Source organism: Lichenostomus cassidix, chromosome 12 (genome assembly GCF_008360975.1).
Source record: "Lichenostomus cassidix isolate B80296 chromosome 12, HeHo_3.0, whole genome shotgun sequence".
NCBI lineage: Eukaryota > Metazoa > Chordata > Aves > Passeriformes > Meliphagidae > Lichenostomus > Lichenostomus cassidix.
In genome coordinates this window covers 14,988,441-15,010,314 of record NC_139493.1, presented here as the reverse complement: position 1 = coordinate 15,010,314, position 21,874 = coordinate 14,988,441, and the positions used below count along the sequence as shown (strand labels likewise).

Here is a 21,874-nt window from a genome sequence, read left to right as displayed (position 1 = left end):
TGGTTGTCTCTGCATTGTTTTCTCTCCTTTTTTTTTACCCTAAAACTTGGTGGAGAAGAGCTGCTATATTTGGATTTCCCTTCATCCTCAGCATGCATAGAGTGAATGCAACAACAGATTGTGGTACATTCTCCCACCCAGAGCTTTCCCACTTTTTATGGATCTCTGGGGTGCCTGAGGCCTATTTCTGACATTCCTTCTTTCCCCTTTCTGCTGACCTTGGCTCTCCTCACACACATTCAGTTATTCCCTGAAGTCAAGCAGCACATTATCTCTGGTGCCTGTGGAATGCACAGAAAGCTGAAGTGCACAGCTTTTCCACACCTACAGCATTAGGTGTTAGCCCCTTTGCATCCCTGTGAAAAGCCAGCACTGGGAGGAGGATGGAGACTTCACAGTGTTATCACCTGTCTGGCCACTTAGCTGAAATCCAGTCCAAGTTTTGCTGAGGCAGAAACTTTGCCACTGAAGCAGCAGATGCTGCTGAATTTCTGAATAAAATGTCACTATGTGTTGGCACAGCGAAAGGCATGTAGCGTCTTGCAGAGCAGCCAGCAAGGACAATATTCCTGGCTGGGAACTGAGCGAGTCAGGAGCAAGCCCATGTTTTCTGCTCGTGGTTCCTGGGTCACTTGTCTGCCTCCTCACAAGCCGATCTGTCGCTCTGGCAGAGCTGCCTCTGAGGTTAATCTGCTCTCAGAGAAATTGGAAGTCAAGCAGCAACTTAAACGGGCAGCCCAGGGAGGGCTTTTTCCACAAGATTGTCTTCCATTGATGCCACACGCTGACATCTGCTGAGGCTTATGCTCCTTGTGCCACCTTCTGCATAATTAACAGGATGGAAAGGACACATTTTATCATCTGAGGGGTTTTTGGGGGAGTTGTGCCTTCTTTAGGGACAGCTCAAACAGATCCCCCGTGCTAGAAAAGAGGCTGCTTCCAAGAGCATTCCTGTTGGGAAGAGGATTTGTATGTGGAGGAATTCCTTCTAGGGTGGAATGATGAGCAAACCTCAGGTGTCTCTTATCACTCAACTCATTCTTGCAATAAAGGATTCTTTCTAGTGAATGCTGGTTTGTTCGCAGAGCAATCTTGGATATGGTAGATGAAAAAAAAAAAAGAAAAAAGAATTTTGGGACTTGGGAGAAGTGCAAAGTTTACTGCACACCTATGAATCCCTGGAAATCCAGCTGCCTATACAGCAGCAAAACACAGGTGGGTCAGGAGGTCTGGTGTCTCTCTGGCTTTTAATGCTGTGCCAGTGTCAGTCATAGCAGCTGCTCTTCATTTCCCTGGCTATCTGCAGCCCTCCAGGATGGCAGTCAGCCCCCATGAGAGTGCCTGTGCAACTCATTGCTGGATCAGATCCTGAAAAGAGACTCAAAAGTAGAGTGTAATGTTGCTGGGAGGAGTGAAAATTACATCAATTTTCAGGACAAAAGAATGTCAACAACCCCTTCTTGAGCAGTGTCTGATGAGGGCTGGACTGGTCCTCTCATTCTTTCTTTTTATCTCTTTCTTGTTTAAATGTGCACTGATACACTTTGTTTCTTGCCCCACATTGGATAAAACTCACCAACCTCTACTCAGTGCCTGTTGGGCAATTGTCCCTTGGCAGTTCCTCAGTCAAGAAAAGGCTCTTCCCTCAGAGGGTGGTTGGGCACTGGAATGGCTCCCCAGGGAATGGTCATGGCCCCAAACCTAACAAAGCTCAAGAAGTGTTGGGACAACACTATCAGGCACATGGTGGGATTTTGGAGTGCCCTGTGGAGGTCCAAGAGTTGGATTTTGATGATCCTTGTGAGGCCCTTCCAGCTCAGGATATTCTGTGGTTTAATTACCTGTATTTTTGGATGGTTGCGTGCATTCCTATCCTCCCTGGCTGCTGCCCTTGCTGGAGGTGTCATTGCTTCTGTGGAAGGTGGGATTCAGCCAAGTGAAAAGTGCTGCAGCCAGTGAAAAGCCCTACAAGAAGTCGTTTATCTGTATGTTGATTATTTTTTCTTACAGTGCAACTCATCTGCTGCCTTTCTGCTGCTTCCTAAAGAAGACAGCCATATTTGTTTGTTGAAGTGAGAAATTTTAGGAAATGTGTTTTTGTTTTGCTTGGAGGTACCTAAAAATTGCTACATTAATTTTAAGTCCAGCGGTGAATAATAACTGCCTGGAGGTTTGTTACTTGTGTAGCAGGTTGGTGCCTGATATGATTTTAAAAATGACCAAGGTGTAAAACCCTGAGAGTGAGAATTTATGGAGAAGAGATAAGAAAATTTTTATTAAGAGAATGTTCTCATCTTTCAATTTACTTTTTTCCCTCCTTAATATTATCTGGGGCCAAAAGCATCCCAGGATTTGGATTGTTGTCATTCTCAACAGTACTTTCAAGTGCAAATACCTCCTGAAGTGCTGAATAACAGGTCTTGTATCTGTTCTTCAGAGGAAATTCTGTGCAGTGCCCTGAATTTCTTGCGTGTTCCACCATCGCCTAAACTGAATATAATTTTCCAAATGAAACATCACTGATTCTACATTCAGGACACAAACCACTGCAAAATGTGCATCCCTCAGGGAGGGGTTTGCACCCTTTTCTCTGATGGGGGTTCAGTGGCCCTTTTGGGGCTATTTGGTTGTCCAGGTGCACCTTAGTCCCTGTTGATACCTCAGGTACAGAGAGTGCCAAACCAATCTCCTGACCAAGCCTGTATGAAACTGTGCTGCATTATGCTTCAAACCATTGGGCTTTGGGGGGTACTCAAAAAGCCTTTTCTATGGCAACTTTGAAATTTCTGTAATGTTAACTATTATAAAATGATTTCTCTGGATGATGCGTGAAGTTGAAGTTTGGAAAGAAATATAAAGGAGTAGCTGCTGGGAAGTTTCAGGCTAGAATAGTGTAACTGTAGATTAAAAAACTTTCCTGTTTTAATCTTAGTTGTTCTAAAGTGGATCTGATCTTATGAGATAAGGGGGAATTGCTTTTGAAGCAGAAAGGGAAACAAATATGCAAATAAGTAATGATTGAGGAAGCACACACTTAAAAACCCCCACCACTGCAGCAGAGTGTTCAGGAGAACAGCATGCATATTCAAATAAACCCTGTTAAAGCTCATGGTTTGTTCTGGGGGAAACACAAATCAGCTCAAATGTTATGATACAGGGACCTCAAATAGTTACTGTATTTTGAAATCTAGGCCTGCAGCTCTTCTGGTTATTGATAAATGTGTATCCTGTACATCCTGGGGTGTAATGGGAAGGCTCTGTGCTGAGCAAGGTGTTCTCTCTGATTCATCCCTGCAGCCCTTGTTAGCTGGACCCGTGGATCTAGATACTCTGGGGATTCTGCAAACGTTCTGCAATTGTTCCCAATTAAGGGGGATGATACTTGCTTTAGTCTCTTTGATCCTTTAAAAAAATATCAACAGCAATTTAGATGTTTATGGCGCATTTAATACACTTAAACTGCAATGCTACTTCTACATCACATCTGGAAATCCCATGCACTGTACTGTAAACAGCAAATCGTGGTATTGGCATTTCATTCTAACTCTTGTGATAGTCTCTTGCAATTCCAGCAGTAATGGTGTCCTGGCTACTTACAATAAAGTGCTGTAAGTGTAACAAAGAGCCTTGTCCTTTCCAAATGGAGCTTGGGGGAATGATGTGTAGTAAGAGCATGAGAAGCAGAAACAAGCACCATACCTTGGGAGTAGCACAACCTACGCTCTCTGTGATCAAAAGGATCCTTGCAGCTGTGGTAGATCTGATGAAATGGCATTTGGCTTTTTAAGGTTTGGGGGAGAGAATTTTTGCTTCTTTGCTGCCATGATGCTGCTGTTGGTGTCCAAAAAAGGTGATGTCTGTACATCGCTCAGAGAAGACTGCACAAGGGCTCCTACAAATGTGGGAATTTGGTGGGTTACCAACAGCGGAGGTGACTGCCCTGCACCCCTTGCAGTGCTGCTTTGGCTGCTCAGGCGATGCTCATGAACCCTCCCACAGCTGTTTACAGCAAGTCCTGCTTGAGGGGATGGTTGCCAAGAGCTTTACAGCTCCAGGGATGTGGCATCTCACCAGGCACTCGCTCTCCAAGGCCTCACTAGTGTTAGAGGCGAAACAGCCAAAAGAAGTTGAAGGACAGGGATGTGGGGGCATGGGTGACTTCTGTCCTTCAGCTCAAATGAATGCAATGTCTTGGACTGCTGCCCTGCTCTGCTGCCAAATGTAACTTGGATAAGAATTAGAACCAGGTTCTTGATGGTTTGTAATCACATAAGATCTCATGATGCTTTTGAAAGTTGTAGCTGCTAACCCCAGCATCCTGGCCACTTTCCAGCTCACAGAATTACCGTCTGTCTTTCCTGCTCCCTTCCCTCTACACCCCTGTAGTTTCAATTAGATAAGTCATTCCTCACTTCTCTCCAGAATAATGCACATGCCTGTGTTCTCCCCACAGAGAAAACCTCCAACATCCACTGTATTTTTTTATCTAGACATCATTTAGTTTAGATTGTAGTTTTTTTATCTAATTAGTATTATCTTGTCAGTGCACCTGATGCAACCTGTCTAGTTCTGGGGCCTGAAGGTTTGTAGGGAGTGCAGCATACAGGTAATTTATTAATTTTCTAAACACTACACCCAGTCAGTTATTTAGACTGTGTGTACCAGGTTTTCAGTAGTGATTTTTGTCAAGAGGATGTTGGTTTACTCATTTGTACATGGTGATACAAACATCAGAAGCTGGAGTCCTTAATGACTCATTTCTGGCCGCCGCGTGGTTTCTGCACAGCGTTTCGAAGAGCACTGTGGGGATGCTGAAACAGGGTTTTCTTACCCTGCTGGCAAGCAAAAGCACATGGCGTGGGCTGAACCAGTGTTCTGGACGTGGTTTGGGCTATGGGGAGTGTTTCAGAGTGGCTGCAGCAGGGCCTGGCACGGTGACATGGCACTAAAAGGAGTTGACCTTCGTTCAGCTCCAGCTGTGCGTGTGGCAGCCTCAGCCTGGCTCCAGAGTGGGACATTTTGAAGTCCTTAAATGGCTAATTTCTCCTGATATGCTGTGACAGTGCCCCTGTAAAACAGTCTGAGCTTTGTGGCTCGCTGCATGTGATAGCAGAGGCATTTCTAGTGCTTTTCAAACTCAAATGACTTTTTACACTTCAGCAAGGAAAGCGAGTCCTTTAGCCTCGGATGTGAGCTGGGAACAGATGGACAATGATTTTTCACCAGCCAGTCTGTTGTCAGAGCCGTGATTCTCATTGACAGAGAAGTTAATAAACATTAGGAGGATATTCTACAATTGACATCTCCAGTCCACTGCCTTAACACTGGTTGTAATTCAGCTCAGGACCTTAAAGAATCTTGTGTTTCCCAAGCTGTCATTTGAATGTGTTGGCTGGAATTAAATCCAGTCTGGTTCAGATGTGGAAAAATTGATCTTTATTTTCTGTACTTAGGCGGGATTAGCCTGGGACTGTAAATTTTTGGAAAGCGCCTGTGTAGCTACAGTATGCTAATGGTATGGTGCTGAGTTTTGCTGTATGGGATACACAAAAGGTGTGATATAAATAAAAAATGACTACATACAATAATGGAAGAAAATCAACTGGGAATAACAAATTGTCCTTAGAATCTCTTAAGAATATACTGTTTGCTTAAGGAGGAGAGTTTAATTAAACTCCAGGGTGAAATGCATCCCTGGGGAGCAGGCCAGCACATGGCTTATGAATCAGTTGCACATTAACCTGTTTCTTCTAGTTTAGAAACAGATGTATGGGATAAGTGTTTGTTTCTCTGCTCATTGGGGAACAGATCGTTGCCCCTTGATGTATGCATGTGAAAGGTGCTCTTTAGAACTTGGGGTGCCTTTAAAGGGGAGCCTTTACCCCTCTGTTCTGTTTCTCTTCAGCAAACCCCAGAAGATCAGTTCATTATGAGAGCATGGAGGGACAGGACAAGGGGGAATGACCACCCAGAAGAGAGTAGGTTTGGATTAGATATTAGAGAAAAATTCTTTATTGGCAGGGTGATGAGGCACTTGCCCAGAAAAGGTGTGACTGCCTCATCCCTGGAAGGGTTCAAGGCCAGGTTGGATGGAGCTTGAAGCAACCTGGGATAGGGGAAGGCGTCCTTAGGATTGGAAGGATTGGAAGGAGCTGGTCTTTGAGTTCCCTTCCAACCCAAACCATTCTATGATTTTGTGTTTTATGATTTCCCACTTGCTGTTGATTATCCTTCTCCCTTCAGCTGCTTGGGAAAGCTGGTGACCTCCTCTCCTGCCTTCTGGAAGTCTGTGTGTGCCAACAGCCCCAAGGGACACACTGAGCACCTTGTGCTTGGAAGAAGGAGGTGCTGAGGCAGCACCCAGAAGTACCTGAGCTCTGCAGAGGATTGGAGAGGGTGACCTACATGTCCCAAAACAGCTCTACAGGGGATGTGTCTGTCTGGGGATCAATCTCTGCCTCAGAAGAAGGTAGGAGAAATCATGATATTTACCCTGTAGAGAGCAGCACCTGCTCAGTGTTACAGAGTACTCTTTGTTCTGATGAGAGCCCGTGGAAACACTGGAGTAAAACCATTAGGATGTCATATCTGCTTCTTGCCTTACTTTCTTCACAGTCTGTTGCAGGTGTAATGAAAGCAAATGTGGCCCATTGGGCAACTTTCTACTTGGGGTACTGTGAAGGCTGTGATACCTATTAATTTGATAAAAGTAAGTATGGGGCAAATCCTCATCTATTCCAAAGCCAGCTATGCAGAATGATACATTCTTGGTCAGGTCTGCTCTCTGTGGTTTCTCAGAGCAGTGTCCTACCAAGCCTAATGAACACAATTATTTTATGTCTAGTATACATGAAAGGACATTATTCTGCTTCAGAATTGTGGTTAAGTAAGTGAAGTTCTTAGGAAAAGTCAGTTCTTTACTAGCCCTAAGTAGTCTTGCTGGTAAGACAATCAGTAGCAGGGAATCAGTGAAAAGTATGAGCAGAAATTTGTTGGCAAAAAAATTGCACTTTGAGACTGAAGAAATATCAGTGAAATTACAGTGAAAACTTGGAGTATGAAGAGAACAGGCATGTTCCAGAGAACAAAAATCTTTCTGACTAGAAATTGCCTCAGTGAAAAGACCAAAACCAGACCTTGGAATGCTCCTGATCAGCCACTGTGTTAGGTACAATAAGCTTGTTAAGGCATTAAAGTAGCATGAAAGAGCCCTAAAAATGAATGGTAAGGGTTTTTTTTTGTGGCAACTGAGTGTTTTCCTGACCCCTATTACCCTGGACTTTTGCAGGAAAAATGGTTTTTATGTAAGTTCAAGTAAATTCTGTGTGTATGTGAGCACAGTGGTTGTACACTGCAGGTCTGGGAACACTGGGGTCTGATTCCCATGTGTCCTGTATGGACAGATTCTGCAGGTGAAGGGAGAGCTCTGGAGCCCTGGGCAGACAAACTGATCAATAAACCACATGGAGTCCAACATTTTTAAGACAGGTCTGAACAAGTTTATTAAACCTATGCTAGTCTGAGCTGAAAAATCACTGCATTCTACAAATCCACATTTAGTTCTCTCTGGGTAAAATTGCATGGTAAACATAAGCAAAAATCCATGTCTACTACTTACAGCTGATTTGATATTTCATACAAAATGTTTCAGTAAAAAGGAAATAAATTGGGCAGGGTGTTTTCTATGCATGGGGGCTTTGCAGTGCAGCATGTTTGTAAATAAGTGCAGAGTTTGGCGATCAGAGAATCAATAAGGCACATTATAGAAACTCGGAGCTAGGAGTGTTTCCCATCCTTTGTGTACTGGTAAGGCTGGGAACAGATCAATGAGTTTCTATCAGCATTCAACAATGCCACGACATCTTTCTGAAGTAATTGGGCAATTCACAGGATGAAAGATGCCATCCAAGGGCTCTAATACTCGTTTCTGTAAGAGGAACATTTATCTGGTATTGAGGTGTTCTGAGGTGACCAGGCAGCCATCTTTTTTTTCTTTTTTTTTTTTTTGAGGTAATTCACTTCCTTTTAATGTTACAAGTAAACAGACTTCAAAATGACAGCAGGAAGGAAAATGCTGTCTTTACATGGCTTCATCACTGATGAATAGAGCAGCCTTAGGTTGGGTCACTTCTTTTTGCCCAAGGACTCTTTCAAAGGAGGTCTGAAGCTTTCATACTCCAGTGCTTACAATACAGATGGAACAGGGAAAGTCTTTATTCTTATTATTACTTGTGTCTTTCAGTACCTAGTAGTGAGATGTGCTTAGTTATTGGTGACTTGCTCCTCCTTTTTCCCTCCTTTACTGCTGAGCTGTGAACAGTTGTACTTGTAGGGGAAGAAGAGAGAATGGGAGGTGTTTGTGCTCAGGACTTCTCCAGAGCACACAAGGCCCATCCCTTGTTATGTTACTGAAAATGCTGAGAGCTGCACCTCTGTGCATGACTTGGGGAGCAGAACATCCCCCAGGGAGTGAAGGCTGCTGGGTTAAGCCCAGCTTGTGATGAAAGCAGGGTCTGCATTATGTTCCTGCTCCATTAGAAAGTGTCAGAGCTGCTTTTGGCTGAGAATTGCCATTGATGTCAGGAAGGAAGAGTGAGGAATAGGAAACGTGAAGGATCCTGAGAGTTGTCACTATCATATCCTGGTCAGAGACCTCAGGAGTTTTGTGGCAGGGCCAGCAGAGAATTGGAAAACTTGTGTGCAACATTGCCTTGTTCCTTCAGTTGAGCTCTGTATATCCTACAGCAGCACAGGAGGAACTCAGGGCAGTTGAGGGCATTTCTGTGGAATTCAGTGACTCTTGCTTATGCTGTCACTGAATGTGAAGTCTTGGCCTGAGAAAAATTGTTGTGCCAAAGGCCAAATGGTGGAGGTCTGTTTAAAAAAGGTGTCCTTCTTGTGCTGAGTGTGAAGGGTAAAGCTGTGGGAAACGTTTCCTTTCTTTGGCAAAGTTGTCAGTGGCCATGCAAGTCCAAAATCTGGGTGTGCCTTTGGGAAGTGGTGTTGGAAGGGCAGCAAGGCTGTGCTTTTGCTAAATGTTGTTTGCCTCAGGAGAGGGGATACCCAGATGGTGGTACTATGTGAAAATTAAAACCAGAAACTGAGTTAATCTCTGGAATAAACTCCTGTTGTGGAGCTGTTTCAGGAACTTCACTGGTTTGGTGTGTATAATCCCTTCTAGTCTGGTGGTCTTTTCCTTCCTCACCAGTCAGAAACTGCTGGTTTGGTAATTTTTTTTTTTTTTTTCATTATTTCCGCCTGCAAAGTAGCATGTGCCCATCATGGCTTTTCTAATGTGCTCAGGCATCACTTTTAGGAAGAATATGGCACAGAAAGGGAAAATTACCTTCTCTATCCTTCCTCCTCCAACCCTTGGACCATGCTGTCTCTCTTATCCTTCCCTTGATACATAGCTTGTATCAAATGGTATTCCCGAGTTCAGTGCTGGTATGGCCATGTCTGGGACGTACAATGGCAGCATGGTGGCATCCTTGGTTCCTCTGAACTCAGCCTGTGCAAAATGCAGTCTATGCAGAATGTCTGCAATGTGAGCATGTCAAGGACAATCATTGTCACTGGAAGTACAGAGCTAGAAAGAATATTATTCATTGCAACTTTGGGGAATTTAAATCAAACCCTCTTTCAGTTGTTGAGGTAGGAGATTTCTCCTCATGGTGCCAGCAGATTCTTTATTTGCCTCAGTAAGACATTCATCTAGGGTCTAAATTCTGAATGGCTTCAAAATAAAACTCATTTAAACTGCACCAGATACCTTCTGTCATTTCTTCCTTCTCTTTTAAAAGTGAATCCCTTTATTTTTCTCATAACTTAGTCCTAACTCTTGCAGTTCATAAATTGAAGGGGGGATTGCTGCTTTGTTATAACATGAATTTTACCTTGTATGTAAATGTTTGTTTTGATATCTGCTTCAAAAAGTTAGTCCTGAGCTCAGGAGAATGAACCATTATTTCTTGCAAGCTGATTTAGTCCAAGTGGAAGAAATTGCTTCTCTACTCCTACATGCACTGTGGAACCAAAGAGCTCTTGGATAATTTTGCTGAGGTTGCAGCAGAGTCTTGCTTATAGTGCAGAGCTGATATTTATTGTTCAGCATTTTCCAGAGAGCTTAATACATGGTTGCATATTAAAACAGAGATAGGAGAGGATAGTCTGTGACATGTAAGGTAGATTTGACAGGAAAATCCCTTACATTGCCCAGAGCTAAAGCAACACTGATGGAAATGATGCAAAGCTGGCTGATGTGCCTCAGCCCCAGGTGACAGAGGGATGATGTGCCAGGCAGTGTCTGCCCATATTTCAGAGAGGTGGCACCATGGGAAGCTCCAGCTGGCCAGTGATAACAGCAATGCACAGCAGGGCAGGATGTGATGCAGCCTCTCCCAGGACTGCCCTGGCCTTTGCATTTCAGCTCAGGGATAAAACTGTCCTGTGGTTTGATTTTCTGTCTAATCATTTATCTTCAGGCACAGGTGCAAAAAAGTAGACCATAGAGAGAAGGTGTCATTTAGCAATCACATTTTTCATTGTTCTTTATTATTATTATTATTATTATTAGCACTGTTTTTATTTCATGTTATTCAGTTCAAATGAGCCTTCTGTCTCCTGTCTCCCATTCTCCCACTCCCTGGCTATTTGGCAGTTGGGGTTGGGTTTTTTTTACCTTCCTCACAAAGTGGGACATGAATTGTTTGAGCAAGAAGGAATTAGACAGATGGCACCACCTGCTGCTAGTGCTTTGCTCCTTGAAAGGCTTCCTGGCCACCGAGTCTGTTTTGGGCAAGATGAGGAGGAGACAGTCAGGTTTCTCTACTTTTCCTGAAGTCCAGAGAGTAACTATTATTCTCCTTCCCTCTCTCTCTCTCTCTCTCTCCTGTAAAAAACACTGCATCCCATCTGCTGGTGGCAGGAAGGATAAGATCGTGTTTTCTTTGAGCTTCATGGTCTTCAGGTTCTTCTGCCATTTCTGCTTCTGCTTTCCAGTTTCTGCTGCCAGCTCTGTGCCTTTTTATCTATCCCTTCCCTTCCTTGAGAGTCCAGCTCTGGACTCTGCTGGCCATTTAAAGGAGGATGCCAGCTGGGGAGGAGGAGGGGGAAAGAGAAGATGAAAGGAAAAGGTCAGAAAGTGCTGTGGTCCATCAGTCCTGCATGCCCTGTGTCTGGCAGGGCTGCTGGTCCTGACAAGATCAGGCTCTCCATGTGATGTTCATTGGGCTCCCTCCCACAGCTTACAGGTAGTTCTTGAGAAAAATGATACTCACAAACTAAACATGAATAGTAGAGCCTACTCACATCTTTCCACACCCATTCTAAACCCATTTATCTAAAGTTTTTAGTGAACCTAATTATGAACAAACCACAATAAAAAACCCCGATTTCTCTTCATAAAAATTAATTGGAATGGAATCAAACAAAAATGGGAAAGTCACACTGGAGATCCTCAGCAATTTTCTTAGCTGAGTTATACCCAGCAGAGTGACTTTGGCTTGAATCTAATTGAGGATCTAGCTCTTGTATCCAGTTACATGCAAAATACTGACTAATTATGTGTGTATCTCATCAGGAGCCCTGTCAAAACCCCAGGCAGACTGGCAGTCTGGAAGCAGCTATGGTTACTCAGGAAATGAATGGTACTATGTCCAAACATATATGGGAGTAATAAGCAGTCAGAGACAAATTAATTTTTAATAATTGCAGATGATAGCTGAGTTCCTCCCCTCCTTAAAAATGACATCTGCAGCTTCTAAAATGTAGAGAGGCATCTGTTGTTGGAGGAAATGTGCTCAAAAGTGTGGTGTTTTCTTTGCAATGTGCCAGAGTAATAGGTCTTCACAAAGCACTGCCATGTTCCTTGCTTATGGGGCATTGAGGAAAAGAGTAATTTATTGAATTGTTATGTTAGGAGACCAGCACCAACACTTTGAAGCAAGGGCTTACTCGAATAAATAATCATGTAAAGAAATATAAATTCTAATGGATTTCCTGTGCATGCCATATGGGTGCAGGAATATTCATGAAGTGACTCACCTGATCATCCTAATCCCAAGTGTCTGCAGAAGAAGCAGAAGTTATTAGAGAATAGAAACTTTCTTCTAAAACCAAACAAAAAATTCCCCTAAGAAACAAAACCATCAGAGGCTATGGTAGGCGATTTAAATACTTTTTTAATCTTAAAAGCATAGACCCATCTTATTCCTGGTGGGCTTTGCTTTAGATGTTTCTCCTAGAACTCTTCCTAATTAGCATACTGGCTGCCATTTCCCACTCTTCAAATTGCAGAAATCATCCACCTTGTGATTTCTGTCGACAACTTAGTGGAGAAATGTTCCTGGAAATTCCAGCTTTTTATCATACTTAAAAAACATTCACATATGTATATATTCAGGGGGGAAAAAAACCCCAAACCCATATTTTTTATGCTGCAGCCTTTTTGAGCTATCTCCTCACTTTTGTCTCCACTGGTGTCTCCCAAAAGGGGAGCAGGGACATGGAAGGGCAGACTGATGCTGCTAAAGGTGTATTATGATATTTTCACTAATCTATCCTCCAGCTCCAAGTTCTCTGCTTCAAGTCTGATGTAATAAAAACATGTGGCAATGAAAACTCTGTTTTCAACGAGCTCAGGCTTTCACTATGTTTTGGGTTACAGCTGCAGGCTGATTCCTTTCCTTCATCACTCACAGATCTGGGATCCTTTTTCTTTCTCTTAAATTAACAGGAGATTTGGGAAAATCCTAAGTGCAAACACATTTCTGCCATGAACAGCACCAGGCACCTGTTCAGGCTGTGTTTTGTCAGTCCTGTTAAACTCCTCTGTAAGCTCTTGTTCTGACACAGCATTCACTTAGTCTTTGCCCTATTGATTTAATCTAACAATCCATGTGGGTTCCTATCTGGAAAACCTGTGAAGAAATTGATGCAAAATGACCTTTTTTCTGAAGCCTGCAGAAGAAATGCAGCTGAAGCTGAATCCTAACCCCATAGTCCAATTTTAGTGGAACAGTAAATGGGAAAGCCAGGCAGTCCATCTGGAGGAGGCTGCTCGATGCATTAATTTCCCATTCCACCAGCTCTCCCCACCTGCTAATGAAGTGTTTGGCTGTGGGAGGCTGCCCTGCTGCCTCCACTGCTCCCAGGAGAGGGCAGCTCAGAACCTTTGGATTGTGAGAATTCCTGCGGGAATTGTCAGCAAGTTTCAGGGTCGTAATGACCAAGCCAGGAAGTGAATCCCGAGTTTGTGTCCCGATGGCTGTTTGGAAGTGAAAGGTAGTCAGAAAGGGGCTGCACTTTGGAGGGAAGAAAGGTGTGTTCCCAGCTGGAACACGGATTTTAAATTCCTGGCAGGTTGTTAGTTTTATGATCTTCTGTGCTGTGGCTGAACTACCTGACTCCTGTCTTCCCTCTGTTTTTTAAAAAGAGATCTCAGTCTCTGTCTTTGGTGGTTCTCTGTGATGTCCCTCCCACCAGGAGCCAGGGAACCAGGCAGGACAAGGGGAATGGCTTCAAACTGGCAGAGAGTAGGTTTAGATTGGATATTGGGAAGAAATATTTTACTGTGAGGGTTGGGGAAGCCCTGGCACAGGGTGCCCAGAGAAGCTGTGGCTGCCCCATTCCTGTAAGTGTCCAAGGCCAGACTGGACAGGGCTTGGAGCAACCTGGGATAGTGGAAGGTGTCCCTGCCCCTGGCAGGGGGCTGCAACTGGGTGTTCTTTAAGGTCCTTTCCAACCAAAACCGTTCTACAATTCAGTAATTTGAGCTATATACCATAGGCCCATGATTCTGAGAGAAGGTGGAAGCTGTTGGAGGCAGCTGTTGATGTGGAGATGGTTATTGTGGCTGCTGCAGAGATCACAGGGAAAAGATGCTACCTGGGATTTTTTTTCCACATTCATGATACTTTCAAAAAAATGAAGATTGGAACCTTGGTAATATCAATAGACCATCTGACCTCAGTTTTCAGATGATTGGAGGAACAGTAAGGGCCACTACAGAAGACTGAATGCTGAAGTAGCCCAGAACAGAGAAATGTATGGCAAGATCTTGATGCAGTTCTTGAAAATGCTTCATTTTCCCACTTGGTATTTCATTGAATGCAAGCTGGAGTTTTCTTTAGATTAGAACTGTGATATAATACAAGGTTCTGAGTAACAGTTACTTTGTTATAGAAAAAAACCAGGGTGTTTCACTCTGTGAGCTGTCAGAAGAGTGGCAATAGCATCTTATGAAATGTAGTTTGTGCTTCATCTCATATTTGACTACAGAAAATTGTTTGAGCACTGACAAATGGTGTTAAGGGCAGCATGATCTACAGCATTTGAGTCACAGTTGTGTTCTGCTGTGGGCTTCAGTGTGAGTTACTGAATGGTGCATCAGTTTCACTCTCTGAGACAAAACATGAATAACACTGAGATCAAAAACTAGTTTTAAACTGTAAATATTGTTACTATTATTAAAGCATTTTTCTTTTTCTCCTTTTTGTCTGTAGTCTCAGGAAGTCAGAGTTATTGCTATGTGTATCTTGTTTATAGCTGGAAAGAAAAAGTTCTGTCTGGATTTTAATAAATACTTCTTTTCATTAAGATTAAAAAAAAAAAAACAAAAACAAAGCTGAAATTAATTTGGATCATATCCTTGACATTGTCTGGGAAAAAAGTCATTCCCATTTTTAGATGTATCTTTAACATCAGAGTAACAAAAGAAATAAAGAGCTGGATTTCTACAGAAATGTGAGGGAGGGAGATGGGAAGCAGTGAAGATACTCCTCAGACTGCACTTCAGGGTGATGCCTTTGCTGAAGATATGGCAAAATCCTCCCTCAAAGGGCCGCAGCAGCCAATGTTCAAGCTGCCATGGCAGAGGCTGCTGGGGTGTTCTCAGTCTTTATTAGTGCCCTTTTAGTTTGTCTGAAGAACTTGAACATTCATAAAGCAGAACTGACACCTCGCTGTCCTGCCTGTTAAGTAGATGCTCTAATCAGGCCAGGGAGACTTTCCTTCCCCTGCCAGCTCAGCCACTGCTGGTCTGTGTCACAACCTGGATGGGCTCCAGGCAGAGAGGCTTGGAAGAGCAGCCCTGAAGTTTGCTTTCCTGCTTCCCTGGGCTGCAGAGTGGTGGCTGAAGTCACATCTTGGGGCTTCTCCAGGGGCATTTCATGCTCACAAAGGGGATGCGCTGGGTGGCTTGCACAGCACAGGCTGGGGACACTCCTGTTCCATAGGAAGGCACTTCCTGGAAAAGGGAAGATTTGTTTTAAATCTCTGCTGTGAAATAGAGAATAAATGGATTTTCCATATTTGGTGTAAATGTCCTCATTATGTTGGGTAGAAGGTTTTTTCTGTCCCCTTCCATTCTGGGAGTCTAGCCTGAAAGTAAAATCGTTCTGCTGAAAACTATGGGAGAACCCGGGCCCCTTTTAAAATATCAGCACATAACCTCCTTCCTGAGATGCCTTTTCTCAGCATTAGGAAGAAATGCCTGTCCCTGGCTTGGCTAGCTGATATTTTGGGCAAGAGTTGAGTCATCATATTCCCAAGCTTCTGTTTCTGCCTTTCCTATTTCTAAATAACTCTCTAAAGCCCTGTTAGCAGGACTGAACACTGAGCTGTTCTCTGCATTGCCTTCAAATATCAGTGTTTTATCCTGGGCTAATTTCCCAGCTGGTTGTTTTTCAGTAATTTGTATCTCTTGTGTTACTTTTTTTCCCCTAAATATTAATTCAGCTCAGAAAACAGAGCACATTGTGGGTAGCCTTAGATAGCTGAGCTCTTCTGGAAGCTGATATGAGATAAGCTGGTTCTCATTATGTTGCAGAGGGAGAGCAGAGGACCACACATGTTCATCTGACATCAGGAGCAATAATCTGAGTAGCACATGAACAATTAGCAAAGTTCAAGGCATCTGAGCACAACGGGGATTTTTGCTTTCCATCTGAGATTTGAAGAAGCAATGATACAATGTTTAAGGTGATGAACTTAGGTATTAATTTAGGTATTGCTTCAGCAAGCTCTTATCTTGGGTATTATAGTAAAGTGTGTTTCAATGGTAGTAGTCTTACATCATAGCAAAACAATAAAATTAGGAAGCCAATTCTTGATCATTTGGGTAATAATAGCTTCTGATCTGTCCAGATGTTAACTCCTGGAGAAGTAGGGTAGAATTCCAGTTGCATATATTTCCTAATGCACCTACAATTATGTGGGAGCAGAAGGAAACACTGAAAAGTGAAGAGCCTAGATCTTGGGAAAGGTTTGAAGGGAGGCTGTTTCAGGGGGGTGGTTGTTGAAAAACTTTTTGTTGAGAAAACCTTGCTGTTGTTCATGTACTGCATGTGCAGTGGGACATGCAGGTGGCAGGAGGCCACTGTAGCAGCTCCTGCTTGTTGTAACAACTGTTAGGTTAAGAGGGGAAACTGAGGAATCTGTTCAAGTATCTCTATCTGGCACTCTTCATGCAGCCATCTGAGGACCTGGGTTCTCACCTCAGCAGTAGAGTGCGAGTGCTGGCTCCATGATCCCAAAGATGACCTGCATTAGAGCTGCCAACATAACCCTGCTGGCCTGGCACAGTGTTGTGGCACAGGTGACAAGTGATAGATGAAGTGGGCAGTAAACTTTATTCAGAGATTTAAGCTGTCACAGTCCCATCCAGGTAAAATGCCAGAAATTTATGATGATAATTTTGTCTTGAAAGTAGTAAACTCCACCAGGTGCTGAAACATCTCCAGCAACTAAAACTCCAAACTCTTCCCCAAGGCCATGTAACTCTTAGTTACTTTACACTTGACTTAAATTACTCCTGTTAATATATCTTTGTCCTCTAACCTTTGCCAGAAAGGTCAAAATCATTTGCTAGCAAATGATAAACTCATTTCCTACCCAAGGACTCTCAGGAGTATAATGATTTCCTCAACTTACAAATACATTTCTGACCAGTATGGGCAAACATTGTAAAGGATTTTACTTTCTACCACCTGCTGTGCCCCATGTACTAATCCACTTCTACAGGAGCTGCTCATGAGCTGAAGAGAGTAAGTCCTGCCACTATTTAAAAATAAATAAGTAAATAAATTCAGTACAGTTAGATGCATTTCCATCTCTTTCCCTTTAGATGTGCTATGGGCCCTGTCAAATTACACCATGTGAAAGGCCAAGATAAGCAGGTTTCAGTCCTGCACCAGTGACAGGTTTTCCATGCATAAACCCCACAGCTTTGAAGTCCATTATCTTGAAGTGCTGGGTTAGAAACTTCTTTTCTGTTGGAGAGAAGACTCCCTGCATTCCACATCAGCTGGGCTTTCTCTCTCAGCTACAGGAAGGCTCCTCAGCACCAAAGCCAGCTGCGTTTCAGAACATTTGTGAGGGTACAATGTGTTTGATGAGTCGGACTCAGGATCTCTAAAGTGTGTGGCTTCACTTGTGAAAAGTCATGCAGGAGCAGTGACAGAGCAGAGCAGCAGTGCTGGAGTGAGCAGCAGGTTGAGGGGGAGAGGTGGGAATCCTCCCGTGGCGCTGGTCCTGGGGATACTGCAGAAGTTGTTCCCCTTGGAGTCTCTCCTCTTGTAACCCACACAGGAGCCTCTCCGTGATTCAGAGGTCAGGGTTAGGATCTTGCACACTTGGATCCCTTCTGGGTGTCAGACTGGCAGCTTCCCAGGGCAGGTGTTCTGTGCAAGGAGGAGGTTCAGCACCTGCCAGCAGTCTGGGCTTGGAGGTGCCAACTTGGCTGGTTTTTGTTGGAAATCCTGCTTGTGTGTGGAAATCCTGCTGTGCCCTGAGATGTGAGCAGTGCATGGCTCTGGCTGTAGGTCTGCTGGAGTCATGCACTCTTATGTGTATTGAATGAGTGATGTTGTCATATACTCAAATGTGTCCTGTGCAGGACACGTTTATTTTGTTTTATTTGTTTTTCAGCTCTTGCTGCAGTAACTTTCTGAAGTCATGCACATTCTCCACACAAAGCGAGGAAGAAAATATATTTAATTTGGTTTCCTTTAGAAGCTACACCCTTTTGGCACAGCATTCATTTACAACTGCAGTGATAAGTAAGTAATTCATCTTTCAGTGCAAATCAATAGGAGAATCTTGTTTCATCTCCGTTTCCTTTCATTTTGTTTTTCTTTGGTACACTGCTTTTCTCCTGCCTGTCTAATCCCTCTGATGGGAAGCTCAGCCCTGCCAAGAACTGCCTTTGGGTAATTGAGTCACTCACTCTTTCTCCTGCAGTCTCTGTCCAGCTTGGGAAAGGTTGGAGCACTCAACTGCTGTTCATGTATGCTTAAATTTAGCTGTGTGTAGTTGTGTGTATGAACAGTGATGTGAAAAGCTGTGTCATTTCCTAAACTGCACTGAGCTGGCACATGGAGATCATCCTCTGGTAGTCCTGTTCTACAGGCTCTGCTGTTCCTCCATGGGATCTCTGCTCCTTTGCTGCATTTGTCAGATGAATTGGGGGACAAATTGTGTGTGTGAGATCTCCCTCCACTTTAGAGCCTCTATGTGTACATGAGGACAAATAAGAAGGATTTTTTCTATCTTAATTTACAGCAGAACACACAGTAACTTTCAGTGGATTTGTGATAGATACTGGTGATTTGAAATCTGGTCAAAAAGTGTCCTTTCCTGCATGTTTCAGTGGGATTTCATTTGGGGTTTCTTCTTGTCCTGTTTTCTAAGTATGTTGTTTCCATCAAAAACTCAAAAAATGTTTATTTGGATATGCTGGCAAAGCAGAAGGGAGCATCATCAGTGGGGAGGCTCTCTGCCTTCAGTCTCTTGCCTGAGCAAGTGTCCATGCCCAAACTGTATATCCTGGGGTAAACTGTTACATGGAGCTCTTTAAATACTCTGCAGTGGCCAACAGAGGGGATCTATCACCTGTTTTATTACCTGAAATATATAGCTTGGTCGTAAAGCAAAATAGTGACATGAGCTACAGGCCTGCAAAGCCACCAGGATGGCAATGTGAGCCAGCAGAGTTGTGAACAAAATTTCAAGTGATCTGTTCAAGATGTTCTGCTTTTACTTAAATTTTTTTAGGAGTTTAAAATATCCATGTCAGTCTTATCCTAAATTGAATCCAGTTTTCGAACCAGCTACAAACAGGATCTCCCTTGCATTTATGAATGTTAGTGTTCTCCTGTGAATCATTCAAATGAACTTTTGAACTGATGAGCAGAGCTATTGCCTTTTCCCTTTTGTGGGAAGCACTTCTGGTGGGCAGCCAAAAGAATGGATTCTCCTTTCAGTTTAAATTACCAGCTGTTTTAATGAAGTAACTGAGCTGCAGTCAAACCTGCCACTTGTTAGCCTCATGTCATTTCAGTTGCTGCTGACATGTAAAATAGGTATAAATTTTTTTACTGTGAGCTTCCAGATGGAGAAACTGTCCAGTGTAGAAAACATCTCTGTATCAGTCACATCAGCACTGATAATAAACATCAGTTGTTTCTTGCCTGTACATAAAGACTTCATTAAAATTTCCAGAAACTAACTTTCAGACATAAAGTGTCACTTCAGCTTTTCACTCAGCACAGGCAACACTGTAAGTATCTATTGAGCCTTTTATGCATGAGTATGGTGTACTGAATACAGAGAAGGGCCACCTGTGTAGTAAAACAAGGGTGTGTTTTAGTAACTTGTTTGCAATAAAAGGAAAAAAAACCCCAAATCAGGCAAAATTAGTAATAGTCCAGCAGAGGACAGGGTGTAGACTTGGCCTATCACTGCACAGGATTGAAATGTTCCATATGTGCAGTTTTTGCAGGGAAAGATGGGTGCACTATTTGCCATTTTTAACTCGTGGATGTGTGTCAGATTGTTAAGGAAACAATCCAACCCCATGCTGAACCAAAGAGCATTACCCAGAGGGGAAAAACAACCTCTCATTTTTGAAGCTGCATGTTGCTGGGACTAGCAAAAATCTAAAGATATTATGCTGCTTCTAATTGCTGCTTCAGCTTGTCCAGCCTCTGGGTAAGGTCCCCACAGGCACCTTTTGAGGGGCACCTTAGCTTGCTTTGTGGACTTCTAGGCAAACCCACTAACCTTTAAACACTTCTAAAACAATGTCTGTGAGAAAGGGAAGGTGACACTGAATGTGATGCACAGCAAGGAGCTGGTGGGGCCTTTTAAGTCATCTTTGGGCTTTGAGCACTGGCAATGCAGTTTTTATTCTTTGTTGCACTTCAGAGCTTTCCCCCACAACTCTGAGCCTTAATAATAGTTTTAGAACACTCTCCTGGTGATTCTTATATAAATGCAGGGCCTCTAGAAAAAAATCCAGGCATGAAACTTGAGATAAAATGTTGACAATGGGCACTGCTGTTCTTTGTGGGAATACCTGTCACCCGGTGTGGAGGTCTTGCATTGTCACTTTTCCCTGTTTGAGACCAATTACTGCTGGGCAGGGAAGAAAGAATATGCAAGAAATCTGTCTAATAACCACTTTTGAGGTGCTTTTGTAGTGACTTTTTGTAGCTAGCAGTCTGCTAAACTGTTTACCTCCTAGAGAGCATTGCTGATGAAAGGCCTGAGGTAGTTTTAGCTGTAGCTTTTTGCAAATTCCTCTCAAAAAGACCCTTCTCTTCTCATTGTCACCCCTTTTGTTACCTCTTTCTTGCTCATTTTTATGGACATAACCTGAATTCTTATTGGAGCAAGTGAGGTCAAAGTCAACCTTACCATCTCTGCTGTGATTTGGGAACTGCTTTTGTGTTCAGGGAGCCATTGTTCTCCCACCTCAGCTTGGAGAGTTCTCACAAGGGTAACACTATCTCATAAAATTAAAACCCATGCAGTCAATTACTGGGATTTTTTTCGTTAGTAATTAACTATTTTGACTGACATTCTGTCCAGGTTTTTGGGGAAGGACTTTGCTCTAAGGAAATCAGTCTGCACATTTAATAGCTTGGCACTGAGAAAACCTTGAAATACTAAAAAGACTTTTTAATATAGGCTGTAGCATGGCTCAAGGCATCAGAGGTTTTAAAAAAACGTTTAATGTTTGGTTTTGTGGTCAGAAATTGAGAAGTACTTGGCCCATATAGATGGAGCTCTCCCAAAATCTGTTTACAATTAGGAATACCAGCTCTTTTGCAATCTGACCTTCAGTCCTTTGGTTTAGACTTTAATATCATTTTCTTTAGGCTGAAAGGGCTGCTATAGAAATCCCTGTTGCTGTCAAACACATCCTTTGCTGGCCTCTGTTGCCAGCAGCAGTGACAGGAACTCTAGTTCACCCTCTGTCTCTACAGGAAAGCATATCCTTGTAAAAAATCTTATAAAACCTGGGGTTTTTCTAGCATGCCAAATCCCACATAGTTGAGGCTATATTGGATTAAATTAAATACCAGGTCCAGCCTGCAGCACCTCTCAGAGGGTTGTGCTGGCAGCCTGACCCCAGTGCCCATCCCTGCTTGGTTTTGTGTAAGGGAAAAGAACCAGGAGTGGGCTATTGGTGATTGCACTGGGATTTTCTGCTGTTTGCCTGACAGTTGCCATTTCCTCTTCCTCAACAACCTGTAGCTACAGGTCATGCAAGAGTAATACTGAGCATATCCCAGTTGGAAAATGCAAACGGGGGTGAAGCAATACTCACACAGTCACACAAAATTCAAGCCTATATATAGCGTCCTCTTCTTAAAACTCAGAAAGGTTTGTACCAGGGAATTTGGCCTCTTCTTTTTTTTTTCTAACCAAGTACTTCTTAAGTGCTAAGTGATTCCAGAACCATAACCCAAAACCCCCAAGCCATTAAGGAAGTGTTTAGACATTCGTCCAGATTTGCCAAGAAGCAACCTAAACTTTTGACAGTGGTTGCAGACAGAAATGCTGGAAAATGCTGTTGTGGGCCCAGGTC

General features: G+C 43.2%; 1 protein-coding gene across 2 annotated transcripts in view; it reads left to right on the top strand.

The window, feature by feature from the left end:
* LOC146431812 (uncharacterized) overlaps positions 1 to 15,975 on the top strand; it is a 92,317-nt gene extending 76,342 nt beyond the window's left edge. For both annotated transcript variants that reach the window (XM_085072159.1, XM_085072158.1), the window contains 2 exons: positions 6,244 to 6,469; positions 15,830 to 15,975. The gene's annotated coding sequence lies outside the window, so the exon portion shown is untranslated. The remainder of the gene's footprint in view (positions 1 to 6,243; positions 6,470 to 15,829) is intronic.
* The last annotated feature ends 5,899 nt before the right edge of the window (positions 15,976 to 21,874 follow it).